The 14613-nt window shown below is 42.0% G+C and overlaps 1 protein-coding gene across 6 annotated transcripts in view; it reads right to left on the reverse strand.

Moving 5' to 3' along the window:
- dpf3 (double PHD fingers 3) overlaps positions 1-14613 on the reverse strand; it is a 137349-nt gene that overhangs the window by 76770 nt on the left and 45966 nt on the right. The window contains exon 1 of one of the 6 annotated variants that reach the window (XM_068039791.1): positions 13543-13568. The exons of the other annotated variants lie outside the window; for them this stretch is intronic. The gene's annotated coding sequence lies outside the window, so the exon portion shown is untranslated. Of the gene's footprint in view, positions 1-13542; positions 13569-14613 lie in introns of those variants that run through there. 6 annotated transcript variants of the gene reach the window in all.

Here is a 14613-nt window from a genome sequence, read left to right on the forward strand (position 1 = left end):
AGCACGCAAGTACGAATCTTGACTAACACATCAGTGTAATGAGAGAATGCATTGACAGACATGTCATCATTTAGAGATGTTTAACTGAGGTTGCATGTGATGATTAAGGCACTGGTTATGATCCCATGGCACTATTCAAAAAGAGGGACTACTCCCAGTCTCCTGATTTCACATCCCTCAACCAGCACCATTAAAATATAAGAATTAAAACAGGTCTTTAATGATGTGTTTGTGGGATTTTAGTCCCGGCAAAGTGATGATTACCATCAGACAAAACATTGCAAAGTAATTTAATAAGTTAATAATTGAGAGACATGACAAGAATTAAATGTTTCCCATCTAGTTTACAAAGCATTGAAATTACTTGCTGTTCTACATTATCATCCCCAGCAACTGTGTATCCAGACAGCAATTTAAGGAAAGAGGAGAGATTTGCAGCGGTCTTTTTTGCCATTATAACTTAGACGACAAGCTTAAACCATCCAACAGCAGAAACACAGCATAGTTTCATGTTACTTGTAGCACGAAAATTGTATGCTCGAGCACAACAGGTCAGTCATGACACATCAGTGGAGTATTCCTCCCTTACCAATGGAAGTATTAGCTTTAAGTAGGAGAATGCAACCTGGTGAGGAACAGCAATCACATGGAGCTGCTTTCTTGGAAAGCCCAGCCCACAACTGGGACTGTAGCCTAATCCAGCAGCAACTTGTGAAAGGTGGGTGAATGAAGGAAATCACAGTTGGCACTCCCTCCCCACATACAACTTATAGAAAAGGGGTCCACTGGCATAACAGGCCTAAAAACATTTTAGGCTTTGCTCCATCACATACATTTAAAATTAAAGGAGGCAGCAAAGGTACCTTTTAAACAATTATATATTAGCTGGACCCACGTTGTCCTTCTGTATTGTAGTTAAAAACAGAGGTTTGCTTTCTTCAGGTTTTAGTCCCTGCTCCTGTGCTAATTCATTGGGTAAGTACAGAACATCAGTTAGCTGGGAAAGCCTCAGGCTAGGAAGGGGAAGGGCTAAAGCGTAGGCTCATCTCACCTGGGAAGCCAGTTACTCAAAACAGATTGTTGAATATTGAAATTTAAATAGACAAAAAACACAACTGAAGCATTAAAGCCACAGCTAAATGGCCAGTGAACTGAATGTCATCATAGCTTGCATTAAGCCATGAAAATCCACTTTCATTGGGGATTGGGGGTGGAAGGGCAGTGTAGGCAGAAGGAAGAATTTGACAACCAGTTCTGGATTGAGACTTGGATGTCACAGCACTTATTCTAGTTACAAGATTCAATCCTCTACTCTTAAATCCTGTCAGGTAAACAGATGAACAGAGGGACGGGAACCCGTGTAAAACATCTTGGGCTGTATGCACCAAAAGTGTTTTTACTGTGTAATGCAAATGTGCATTGCATATGAAATGGAATGGCAAGAGTTGTGAGGCAACTCATGATCTGTATCAAAGGAATCTGATTTCTATTGTACTTCCCAAAATGTGAAATTTGAACTGTTTTGTTATGTATTTTTTGCAAATTTTTATGAATAAAGTATATTTTTGGAAAAAATTAACCCCTGCAGTGCTAAACTGCCATCGTACCAGTCTAAATTATACACATGCAATCCATCAGACAGCTGCCACAAAACAGCTTGAGCATTATGAAAGCAGAATCACCATTCTCTTTTCATTTCATAGAATCGCAGAACGATACAGCACTGAAGGAGGCCATTCAGCCCATCGTGCCTGTGTTGGCCCTTTGGTCGAGCTATCCAATTAGTCCCATTCTCTTTCCCCACAGCCCTGCAAACATTTTCCCTTCAAGTATTTATCCATTTCCCGATTCCATTCTTTCAGGCAGTGAATTTCAGATCCCAACTCACTGTGCAAAAAAAAAGTTCCCTTGTGTCACCTCTGGTTCTGTTGCCAATCACCTTAAACTGTGTGCTCTGGTTACTGACCTTTCTGCCCCTGGAAACAGTTCCTTCCAACTTACTCGACTAAAACCATTCTTACTTTGAACACCATCAAATTTCCTCTTAACCTTCTTTGCTCTTAGGAGAGCAACCCCAGCTTTTCCAGTCTCCCCACAAAACTGAAGTCTCTCAGCCCTGGCACCATTCTAGTAAATCTCCCCCTAACCCTCTCCAAGGCCTTGACATCCTTCCTAAAGTGTGGGCCCAGAATTGAAAAGAATACTCCAGATAGACAGTGTTTTATAAAAGTTTAAGCAAAATACTGCGGATGCTGGAAATCTGAAAGAAGAACAGAAAGTGCTGGAAATACACAGCAGGTCTGGCAGCATCTGTGGAGAGAGAAACAGAGCTAATATTTCAGGTCTGTGATCTAAAGGTCTGTTTCTCTCTCTCCACAGATGCTACCAGACCTGCTGTGCATTTCTAGCACTTTGATTTTTTATTTTATAAAAGGTTTGTTGTTTTAGTATAACTTCCTTATTTTTGTATACTATTCCTCGGTTAATAAAGCCAAGGATCCCTTTTCTTTAAAAAAAGGAAACAACATTCTCAACTCATCCTGCCACCTTCAAAGATTTGTGTACATCCTCCCCCGGGTGTGTCTGTTCCTGCATCCCCTTAAAAGTTGCACCATTTAGTTCATATTGCCTCTCCTCATTCTCCCCATCACTTGTCTGCCCATTTCACCGTCCTAAAGTCTATTATCTTCCTCATTGTTTACTATACTTCTGAGTTTTGCATCATCTGCAAATTTTGAAATTATGCCCTGTATGCTCAAGTCCCGGTAAATATCTATCAAAAAAGAGCACCACTGTATACATTCCTCCAGTCTGAACAACAACCTTTTCATCACTACTCGCTGCTTTTTGTCCCTTAGCCAATTTCATATCTTTGAAGCCACTGCCCGTCATGCAGGCCCCCACCTGCCAAGAATGAGGTGCACATTATTTTGCCACATGAACACCAAAAGTTAAAATTACTGCTGGGAAGAAAAAAAGAGCCTATCACAAGGAATTGCCAGGCCTCTCACAGGAAAGACCTTTTTTGCATAGTAACAGACAATACTTGGAACAGACAAAGGGGCCACTCCCTGCTCCAATTTAATCCACAGTGGACTTTTGATTACCAGATGTTGAAGGCACAGAGGCTAACATTCCAGGTTAACTGCTAAGATGGCCGAATACACAAACAGACGTGGTCAGACCAGTTTACTCACATAACTAACTGACTGTGGCACATTCAAATTCAAAAAAACTCCAACAGAGTTTCAAAACTCAGAAAGCGGTTTGCTCCTGGACTGAAAACATCTCTCTCCTGTCTGCTCCCATCTTTTTCTCACGGAACTGAAGACCCATTGAAGACACACGAACCCCAAGAGAGAAAAGTCACCTACAGTGAACAAGGTTTAAGAATAATACTGGGCCCCAACGAAAAGCAAGACTACTTACAAAAAGGACTACAGTGAGCTCGAAGCACAGCAAACAAAAAACTCTTCTGATATTGCCTCAAACCTCTCTACTTTATTTTTCTTCTGCTTTTTTCTGTCCCTATTTGCACGTGTGTATCACGTGTGCAAGCTATCGTGGGTACGTCATATATCCGTAGGCGTTAACCGTATTAGAGTTTAATTTTTCAAAACTTTACCTTTCTTCTTTAAACCTAAGAAAGCCTGTTTCTTTATGCTCATTTCTTTGCCTTATAATTGAAAAGCGGTGAACAAGGATTCACCAAGGGGGAGCTCAAAATACAACGCGTTTAAAAATTAAACCCTGTTACAATAAGACCAGGTGAAGACGAAAAGGGACCCCTAGACACGCTTCTGACCTGGTTGAAACACTGTCCATTTAATCTTCTATTTTGCAAACAAGTCTACTATGTTGCACTTTATTAAATGTCTTGTGAAAGTCCATATACATATCAATCACATTACCTGCATCCACCCTTTCCGTTACTTCATCAAACTCAGCTTTAACAAATCGTGCTTTCAGTTATTAGCCATGTTTTTCCAAGTGCCAAATAATTTTAGATGCTGCCTGACCTGCTGAGTAATTCCAGCACTTTGTTTTTATTTCAGATTTCCAGCATCTGCTGTATTTTGTTTTTACTAAATAATTTTGTCCTGGATTAATGTCCCTAAAAGTTGGTTTTAGATGAAACAAAAGAACAGTAGCATAATTAAAACATGCACTGCAAATATTTATAATTCTTGTGAATTTTACCCTCATTCCTTTAGCATATTTGCCTTTTAATTCAGGTCTAACCTTCTACTGCATCAAAACAGACTTCTGTTGATGGCAGGTGTTGAAGGCACCTGTGGCCTTGCTGCAGCTTTGATGAGTTTGTAAAAAAGGTGTCACAAGGTGCTTTGATCTTAAAGCATAATGTGGGCCATAAATATTTCAGGAAAGAAAAATAGCAAATCAAATATTAAAAAAAGTTCAAATTATGTAGTGATTTTATTTCTAAATAATTACAAGCACAATCCTTTTATAGGCAATGGAGAAGGCCCCTCCCTTTTAATTAGTCATCTTCCCAGATACACAGTTTTGGCATTTGCTGTATTATAATCCAAAATAGATGTGAAACAACAAGAAGGTCTTTGAATGTGTTGTCGCCTCCCAAATCCATGCCCATCATGTCCGGAACTCCTCGTTTCAATCCCTCCAATCCAGCTTCCACCTCTGCCATCCTATGTGACTGTGGCAAAGGTAAACTATCCCTCCTCGTCCTTCTCTGTGGCCCCATGTTCTAGACTCTCAGCATCTACCCTGTTGAGCCCTCCTTGCTGTTAGCAGCCTCAAATGCAACGAGTTTGGGAAGATTCATCCCAATTCACAACAGTCAATCATGCAAAAACTTTGGCCCTCACACCTAGCCTCAACATGCACTTCTCTGGGAAAATAGACGTGGCAGAAAAAGAAAGCAAACAATGAAACAGGGGTATGAGAGATTGGGGTAAAGCAGAAAGAAGTGCTCTAGATGGCACCAAGCTAGAAACACTTGTCACAAATAAGATTTGCTTCTTCCCATAGATTATGCACAGCACAAAACACTGGAAAAAAAAGGTGAAACACAATTTGTCAGCCTACAGATTTTGTAACTCTTGCTGTACAGCAGGTTTTCTGGAATTACATTTTCCCCATGGAAAAGTTTGTGCAGGTTATTGTAAAAGTTAAAGAATGCATATGTCACCACATCCCTCTGCTGACTCTAGACCAGAACTAGTATAATTTAGTGATGGCCTAGTGGCAGGAATCTTTATGAAACGACCTCCTGTTTAAAGAATATAGAATAATATAAAGTGCATCTCAGATAGTCAAGGTAATGAATAGTTAAACTATATGACTATATCTCCATTATAATCTACATTATCTAGTGAACAGTCCTGGAAGTTGGGCAAGAATAGGATCCAGCTCAGGTGCAATCCTCCCTGGAAGTACCGTATTTATACTCACTGTCAGCCACGGGCATAGGTGGAAGCACACTCCAGCAAGATGTTAATGCTCTCAGGAAAAGAGGAAGACAAGTATTTTAGAGAAGAGGATGAAAATTAAAAGAAGTCTATCATATTAAAATAGTGCCTTTCCTATGAAGCTATTTTGGTTGTGCAGATCAGTGACAAGGTCACGCTGGATACAGAGTACAGTTTTAGTGCATTGGAAAGGATCCATTTGAAATGGCGGAACAGCCGCGAGGGGCTGAGTGGCCTTCTCTTGGTCCTGTGATCCAAACAAATTTGCACGAGTTAGAGCTCACAGTTATTGGAGGGGGGCAGACGGGAGCGCAAAATAAACAAACCCGACAGATCACTGAGAGGCAAAAGAAAGGACAAAGAAAGAAAGCACTTGCATTTATATATAGTGCCTGGCACCATCTCAGGATATCCCGAAGCACCAAGGGATTACTTTACAAGCGTGGTCACTGTTGTAATCTAGGAAACAGTTCAGCCAACTTTCACAGTAAACTTTGACAAACAGCAATGAACTAAATGACCAACTAAACTGTTCTAATGATATTGGTTGAGTGATGAATATTGGCTGGACTCCCCTACTCTTCAAACTATGCCATGGGATCTTTTATGTTTATTTGAGGCAATAAACAGGACCTCGGTTTAACATCTCACCCAAAATAAGGCACCTCGGAGTGTAGCACTCCCTCTGTCACTGTACTGGAATGTCAGTTTAGTTTAGAGATACAGCACTGAAACAGGCCCTTCGGCCCACCGAGTCTGTGCCAACCATCAACCACCCATTTTATACTAATCCTACACTAATCCCATATTCCTACCACATCCCCACCTGTCCCTATATTTCCCTACCACCTACCTATACTAGGGGCAATTTATAATGGCCAATTAACCTATCAACCTGCAAGTCTTTGGCATGTGGGAGGAAACCGAAGCACCCGGAGGAAACCCACGCAGACACAGCGAGAACTTGCAAACTCCACACAGGCAGTACCCAGAATTGAACCCGGGTCGCTGGAGCTGTGAGGCTGCGGTGCTAACCACTGCGCCATCAGTCTGGATTATAAACTCAAATCTCTGGAGTGTGATTTGAACCCATAGCCTGTTGGCTCAGGAGGTAATAATGCAACATTTAGCTAAAATGTCAAGGATGATACAGACTTAAGCAGGCAGTCTGACTAATTGTGGGTGCAGAAATAAAGGACCAGCTTAAAGTGAATAAACTTAGTACCCCTAAAGTCAGTGCCGATCCATTGAAAACCATCAGAGATAATCTTCAATTTATATATCACCATCCTCATCATTCAGCACTCTTTCAGTACTGCAATGTCAACCTAATTTAGGTGATGAAATCCCCGACATAGGTTGTGGCTTCATGCCCTTTCGACAAGAGTTAAGAGGCTGCGAGCACTGAGCCAAGTCTGACACATAAGCACAACATACCGATGCCAATGTACTCTTTAATAATGAAAAGACTTTGCTTCTCCTCCAATGATGATGATCCCACATGAAATGACCTTGGGCAGTCTCAAACCAAACTAGAATATAGTTAAAGTAAGGAACCGTAATTTGGCAATCACATTCGAAGAGACGATAAGACCAGGTGTGGAAAATGGGAAGCGCAAACACTGCTGCAGAAATGCATTAAAGCAATTTGCTGAGGAAAAAACAAGGAGTTTTAACCCTCCCTCTGCTAATGAGATAGCCAGAATTCCGACGCTGAAGTTATATAGAAAATGCTCAGCAGGTCTGGCAGCATCTGTGCAGAGAGAAACAGAGTTAAGGTTTCAGGTCAGTGGCCTTTCATCAGAGAAAAGGAAAGGTCATCGACTTGAAACGTTAACTCTGTTTTCTCTCTCCACAGATGCTGCCAGACCTGAATATTTCCAGCAGTTTGATTTTATTTCAGATTTCCAGCATGCGCAATATTTTGCTTTTGTATTTTTTATAGTATCTTTTAATATAACAAACATCAAGGAACTTCACAGCAGCGATCAAAGAAAATTTGACAGAGCCACAAAGAGATATTAGGGCAGATGACCAATAGCTTGGTGAGAGTTAGGTTTTAAAGCAGTGTCTTAAAAGGAACAAAGAGAGGCGAAGAGGTTTGGGGAGGGAATTCCTGAGCTTAGGACCCTGGAAGCTGAAGGCCCAGCCACCCATGGTGGAGAAATTAAAAACCAAGATGTGCAAGATGCCAGAATTAGCAGAGCATAGGTATTGCACAGGGTTGCAGGGCTGGTAGAGATTAGAGATAGGGAGAGGAGAGGCTGTGGAGGGATTTGAAAACAAGGTTGAGAGTCAAGGCGTTGCTTAACTAGCAACCAATGTAGGTCAGCAAGCACAGGTGTGCTAGATAAACAGGACTTGGTGCAAGTTCGGACATAGCAGCAGAGTTTCGGATGACCTCAAGTTTAGAGGGTAGAACATAGGAAGCCCTCCAGGAGTGCATTTGAATAGTTATGCAAAGAGGTGACAAAGGCACGAATGAGGGTTTCAGCAGCAGATGAGATGAGGCAGAGGCAGAGTGGGGGAATGTTAGAGGTGGAAATAGGCAATCTTAGTGGTGGCACGAATATATGGTCAGAAGCTTATCTGGGAGTCTAATATGACACCAAGGTTGTGATCAGTCTGGTCCAGCCTCAGTCAGTTGCCAGGGAACAAAGTTTGTGGCTTTTATCTTCCCAATATTTAATTAGAGGAAATTTCTGCTCATCCAGTACTGGATGTCAGATAAGGAGCCTGATTATTTAGCAACAGTGGTGGAGTCAAGAGAGGTGGTGGTGAGGTAGAGCTGTGTTTCATCAGCGTACATGGTGAAAACTAATGCTGTGCTTTTGGATGATGTTGCCGAGGAACAACATGTAGATGAGAAAAAGGAGGGGGTGATAAGGATAGATCCTTGGGGGACACCAGAGGTAATGGTACGGGGGCAGGAAGAAAAGGTGGTGAAGAAAATTACTAAAGAGTATTTGATGAAGTGGGAACATTGCAGTTTTAAATGGTTATCCACATTCTTTCCCCTGCATCCATTAAGCACTACAATTACTTTCTACCCTAGGCACTGCAATAGGAATTATACTTGCACTACAAAACATTTTTAAATTACATCAAACAAAAAGGATAGTTGTGATTACCATCAAACCCTCATGTTGCTGAACAAGGACCCTGTACAATTGACACAAACAGTGATTTAATGGTGAGTCTCTTCTCTTAGTCAATAGCTTGCAAGGATATAAACATAGGCAACATCATTTTCAGGGCGATATCAGAAGCAGAGGAAGTGCTCAGGCTATTGTCATGCAGGCCCCCACCTTCCAAGAATGAGGCATATTAAATTTTGTCATATAAACATTGACTTTAAACTGTTGCTGGGAAGAAGAGAAGACCTGATACAAGGGCTGCCAGACACTTAGCTGAAAAACATTTGCATGCCAACAGACAGTGCTTGTGGAGACATTCCCTGACACATTCAGCCCACAATGGACTTTGACCATCAGATATTGAAGGGGTAAGGAAGAGCATGCCAGGTGATACAATCCACAAAAGCCAGGACTGGTTAAACCAGCTGGTCACATGATTAACTGGCTGGTCCAGGTGTTTTTTGAACGAGCCACAGAGTTTTTGAACTCAGAAAGACTGTTTGCTCCTGGAGTGAGAAGACCTCTCCTGTCTGCTCCCATCTCTTTCTCACAAACCTCTGGACACACAGAGGACACATGAACCCCAAGAGAGAAAAGTCTCCTACATCGAACAAGGTTTAAGAATAATACTGGGCCCCAACGAAAAGCAAGACCTATCTCCAATCAAGGACTCTAGGGTAAGCAAAACCATCTTCAGATATTGCCTCAAACTTTTCCACTTTATTTCTTCTGCTCTTCTTTGTCTATCTGCATGCGTGTATCATGTATGCATGCTAGCGTGAGCGCGTCGCGCATCTGTAGGCGTTAACTGAATTAGAGTTTGTTTAATAAAGTTCAACCTTTCTTCTTTAAACCTAAGAAAACCTGTTTGGCTGGTTTCTATGCCTTATAATTGGAAAGTAGTGAACAAGGATTCACTAAGGGGGAGCTAAACAAAGTGTGTTTAAAATTAATCCGTGTTAAGGTAAGACCAGGTGAAGGCGGAGAGGGAACCCTAGACCCTTTTCTCACCTGGTCGTAACAGCAACCAGCTGACTGAAACTTGCTTCAACAATTAACTTCTAATTCATCTCAGGATGTGCCTGTTTAGTCTACTTCACTGATCAGTGACCTTGAAAAGCAGAGACTAGGTTCAACAGAGCTCTATCTGAGCAGCTAAACATCACAACCTGTTCCTGATTCCACAGTACATATCATCTTGAGACATTCTTAACTCAGCCCTATTAGGATCTCACTAACTTATGTACCATCCAAAATACTTACTCCAAATAAAACTGAAGACACTTGAAGGGCCGAAGTTTCATGCAATGTCCACAATCACACTTCACCAAACCCTAATGAAAAGTAAGCTGTTGAAAGCATAGCTGCAGGACAATTTTACACATTCACCAAAATTAATCAGTTTCTATGAATCAAAAGTCAGACCCCACATAAAAGTAAATACACTCATTAGGAATCATGCTGTGACTGGTTCAGAGGCAGTTTATTGTCAAAAAATGGGGGATTTACTGTTGAATTAAAACATCCCATCAGCATCACATGCAGCTTCCCAACTTCAGCACTCTACTTGCATACAAGTAATATAAATACAGAGTGCTGGGTGTACAGCTGCTCCCCCGACTTACAGTGCAACATGGATCCCTCCACTGAACTGGACACACCAGGTTTAAATATTAAGCAAGAATTCAGCCAACAAAACTCAACATAAAAACCACACAAATGTTAATGCATGTTCAATGTGGCCACAAGTGAGCAAAGCCATCAAAACTGCTGCAAAGTGTATGTGTTTAATTAAACATTAGTTTAAAGAATGTTCTCAGGATCAGTTTAATCAAAATGCATAGAAACAAAGGTCTAGTTTCCTAAAGAAGGCATTTGTTAACTTGTAAACAGGATTTTATTTTGTGCTCTCCAATGTAAAGACACACATCAGCAAATGCTCCTTAAAATTCACTATTTCAGCAGTAATCCACTCCTTTAAAAAGGACTCTTCCCATCACATCCCACTGGCCCCAAAATCCTTGATAATTGCTCTGCTGAATTCATTTCTTCAAACCAACGTTTGAAAAGCGCAGTCTGAATCTCACGAAATGTGATCTGAGGCCCTTATGAGTATGTTTTCATTTGTATCAGTTGCAGAGAACTGGTCCCTTGTTCACTGCATTCCAAGATAAAATAAATGCCAATGCTCCCAAAGATTTCCTTTAAATCGAGTACTGCATGACAAAAGCTGCAATCTAACTAAAAAAAATTAAAACTACAGATCAAATCTGTAGCTGCATATATTAGCGATATTCTTTCCACATTCTGAACAAAACTATTCAACGAGTTTGAACTTGGAAACACACATTTGGTGTTGGACATTGAACCTACAACTAGATTTAAAACTTAAATTATTTGTTTTAAATATATAAAGCTCCACTTTTGTTTTTAAATGTGCGAACGGTTTCTGATTTGAAGTTTACCAACAGCGTGCAAACAGTAACACAAGAGAAACATTATAAATGCAGGGTCATGTCCCAATCTGACTCCGGACTTCACGGAGACTATCTCACATTGCATGGGTTTAATGCCTTGGGCAGCATAACGCTAATGTAAACTCAAGCGAAGCTTTAAATAAAAAAAAAAGTACTCCCAGTTCACTGGGTCTCAAGGGCACTTGATGAACTCAGGTGGAGTTGTTTTTGAGAACATTAACGGTGGCAGCCACTATCTCAAAACATTGACAATTTACTGGGCAGAAAGAGTTTACTGCATGTATATCAGCATGCGTGTACAGTGCTCAATGTTATCAGTAAGATTCACAGCCTGAAACAACTCTCTTGCCAACAGCGACATTGCTCTGCAGCTCCAGTGGCATAGTACAAGTGTACTTACCAAGTTTTAAAACTACCAATACTGGATAATGCAAATGCAGAAAGCTAACCCATGTTAATTTATCACACCTGACAAAGAGAAACAAAATCTATACATAATTTACAAGTTAAAATACACAGCCACATTTTCCAATGTAATTAATACACCAGGTAGAGCGAATAAAAACTTGGCCAAATGGTGTGGTGGGGACAGGCAGACAACTGTCTCCCAGGACTGTGTACTGACAATTCTGGTCTGGCCTCCAAGAAGTCAATGCGCAGAAACAAGTCCCAGCAAAGTGGAGCGGGAACCACAAATGTAAGCACCCCATGTTCTACCAATGCATTGCTGCGGGCTACCATAGCTGTAGATCACAGATGTTAATAAGCTTCTAGGTGATGCAACACAGTAATGTTCAAAGTGGTGAACCAAGTTTCTCTAAAAGTGAGAGAACCTCCTTCATAGCCAACACAGCATAAAGAGTTCTGGTGTAAATTATTCTAATCAGTAGCTATAAGTCATACAAGGAGAGGAAGTAGAAACTTCATTTTTAAATTCAACTTGCTCAGGAATGAAGAAATCTGCAGAGGTCCACAGCACAGGACACTTCCATAAGTCAGGCAATGACACTGAACATTGAAATAGATTAGAAATAGTGGTCAATGACTTGCATGTGCTTTTTGATAATTTTATTTTATTCGTTCATGGGATGTGGGTGTCAATGGCTAGTAAAGCATTTATTGCCCATCCCTAATTGCCCTTGAGAAGAATGTGAACCGCTGCAGTCCATGTGGGGCAGGTAGACCCACAGTGCTGTTAGGAAACAAGATCCAGGATTTTGACCCAGCGACAGCGAAGGAACGGCGATATGGTTCCAAGTCAGGACAGTGTGTGGCTTGGAGGGGAACTTGCAGGTGGTGTTGTTCCCATGCATCTGATGCCCTTGTTCTTCTAGGTGGGAGAGGTCACGGGTTTGGAAGGTGCTGTTTAAGGAACCTTGGTGCATTGCTGCAGTGCATCTTGTAAGTAATACACACTGCTGCTACTGTGCATTGGTGGTGGAGGGAGTGAATGTTTGTAGATGGAATGCCAATCAAGCGGGTTGCTTTGTCCTGGATGGTTTTGAGCTTCGAGTGTTGTTGGAGCTGCACCCATCCAGGCAAGTGGAGAATTTTCCATCACATTCCTGACTTGTGCCTTGTAGATGGTGGACGGGCTTTGGAAAGTCAGGAGGCAAGTTACTTCCCGCAGGATTCCTGGCCTCTGACGTGCTCTTGTAGCCACAGTATTTATATGGCTACTCCAGTTCAGTTTATGGTCGATGGTAATCCCCAGGATGTTGATATTGAGGGATTTACCGATTGTAATGCCACTGAATGTCAAGGGGAGATGGTTAGATTCTCTCTTGTTTGGCACTTGTGTGACTCAAATGTTACTTGCCACTTATCAGCCCAAGCCTGGATATTGTCCAGGTCTTGCTGCATTTCTACATGGACTGCTTCAGTATCTGAGTCATCGCAAATGGTGCTGAATACAGATTAATCAGCAAACATCCCCACTTCTGACCTTATAATTGAAGGAAGGTCATTGATGAAGCAGCTGAAGATGGTTGCGCCTAGGACACTACCCTGAGGAACTCCTGCAGTGATGTCCTGGATCACAGATGATTGACCTCCAACAACTACACCTATCTTCCTTTGCGCTAGGTATGACTGCAACCAGCGGAGAGATTTCCCCCTGATCCCCATTGATTCCAGTTTTGCTTGGGCTCGTTGATGCCATATTCAGTCAAATGCTGCCTTGATGTCAAGGGCAGTCACTCTCACCTCACCTCTTTGGCCCATGTTGAACCGAGGCTGTAATGAAGTCAGGAGCTGAGTGGCCCTTGGCAGAACCCAAACGAGTGTCACTGAGCAGGTTATTGCTAAGCAAGTGCCGCTCAATAGCACTGTCGATGACGCCTTCCATCACTCTCCTGATGATCGAGAGTACACTGATGGGGCAATAACTGGCCGGGTTACATTTGTCCTGCTTTGTGTGTACAGGGCATACCTGGGAAATTTTACACATTGCCAGGTAGATGCCAGTGTTATTACCAGAATGTTGTCAGGGCCCATAGCCTTTGCAGCATCCAGAGCCTTCAGTCGTTTCTTGATATCATGTGGACTGAATCAGATTGGCATCTGTGATGCTGGGGACGTCAGGAGGAGGCAAAGATGGATTTACTGGGCTCCTCCATCATTGAGGTTCGTTATATTTGTGGAGCCACCTCCTCCAGTTGGTTGTTTAATTGTCGACCACCATTCATGACTGGATGTGCAGGACTGCAGAGCTTAGATCTGATGTGCTGGATGTGGGACGATTTAGCTCTATTGCATAAAGACAAAATACTGCGGATGCTGGAAATCTGAAATAAAAACAAGAAATGCTGGAAATACTCAGCAGGTCTGGCAGCATCTGTGAGGAGAGAAGCAGAGTTAACGCTTCAAGTCAGTGACTCTAAAAGAAGTTGCAGAGAGAGAGAGAGAGAGAAAAAAGAGTTGCAGTGAGTGAGAGAAAAAAAAGAGTTGTGGAAAGAGAGAGATAGAGAGAGAGAGAGAGGGAAAAAGAGTTGCAGAGAGAGAGAGAGAGAGAGGGGGAGAGAGAGAGAGAGAGAGGGGGAGAGAGAGAGAGAGAGAGGGGGAGAGAGAGAGAGAGAGAGAGGGGGAGAGAGAGAGAGGGAGAGGGGGAGAGAGAGAGAAAGAGAGAGAGAGAAAAAGAGTTGGAGAGAGAGAGAGAGAGAGAGAGAGAGAGAGAGAGAGAGAGAGAAAGAAAAAGAGTTGGAGAGGGAGAGAGAGAGAGAGAGAGAGAGAGAGAGAGAGAGAAAGAAAAAGAGTTGGAGAGGGAGAGAGAGAGAGAGAGAGAGAGAGAGAGAGAGAAAGAAAGAGTTGCAGAGAGAAAGAGAGAGAGAAAAAGAGTTGCAGAGAGAGAGAGAGAGAGAAAAAGAGTTGCAGAGAGAGAGAGAGAGAGAAAAAGAGTTGCAGAGAGAGAGAGAGAGAAAAAGAGTTGCAGAGAGAGAGAGAGTGAGAAAAAGAGTTGCAGAGAGAGAGAGAGAGAAAAATAGTTGCAGAGAGAGAGAGAGAAAGAAAAAGAGTTGGAGAGAGAGAGAGAGAGAGAGAGAGAAAGAA

Source organism: Heterodontus francisci, chromosome 9 (assembly GCF_036365525.1).
Source record: "Heterodontus francisci isolate sHetFra1 chromosome 9, sHetFra1.hap1, whole genome shotgun sequence".
Taxonomy (NCBI): Eukaryota; Metazoa; Chordata; class Chondrichthyes; order Heterodontiformes; family Heterodontidae; genus Heterodontus; species Heterodontus francisci.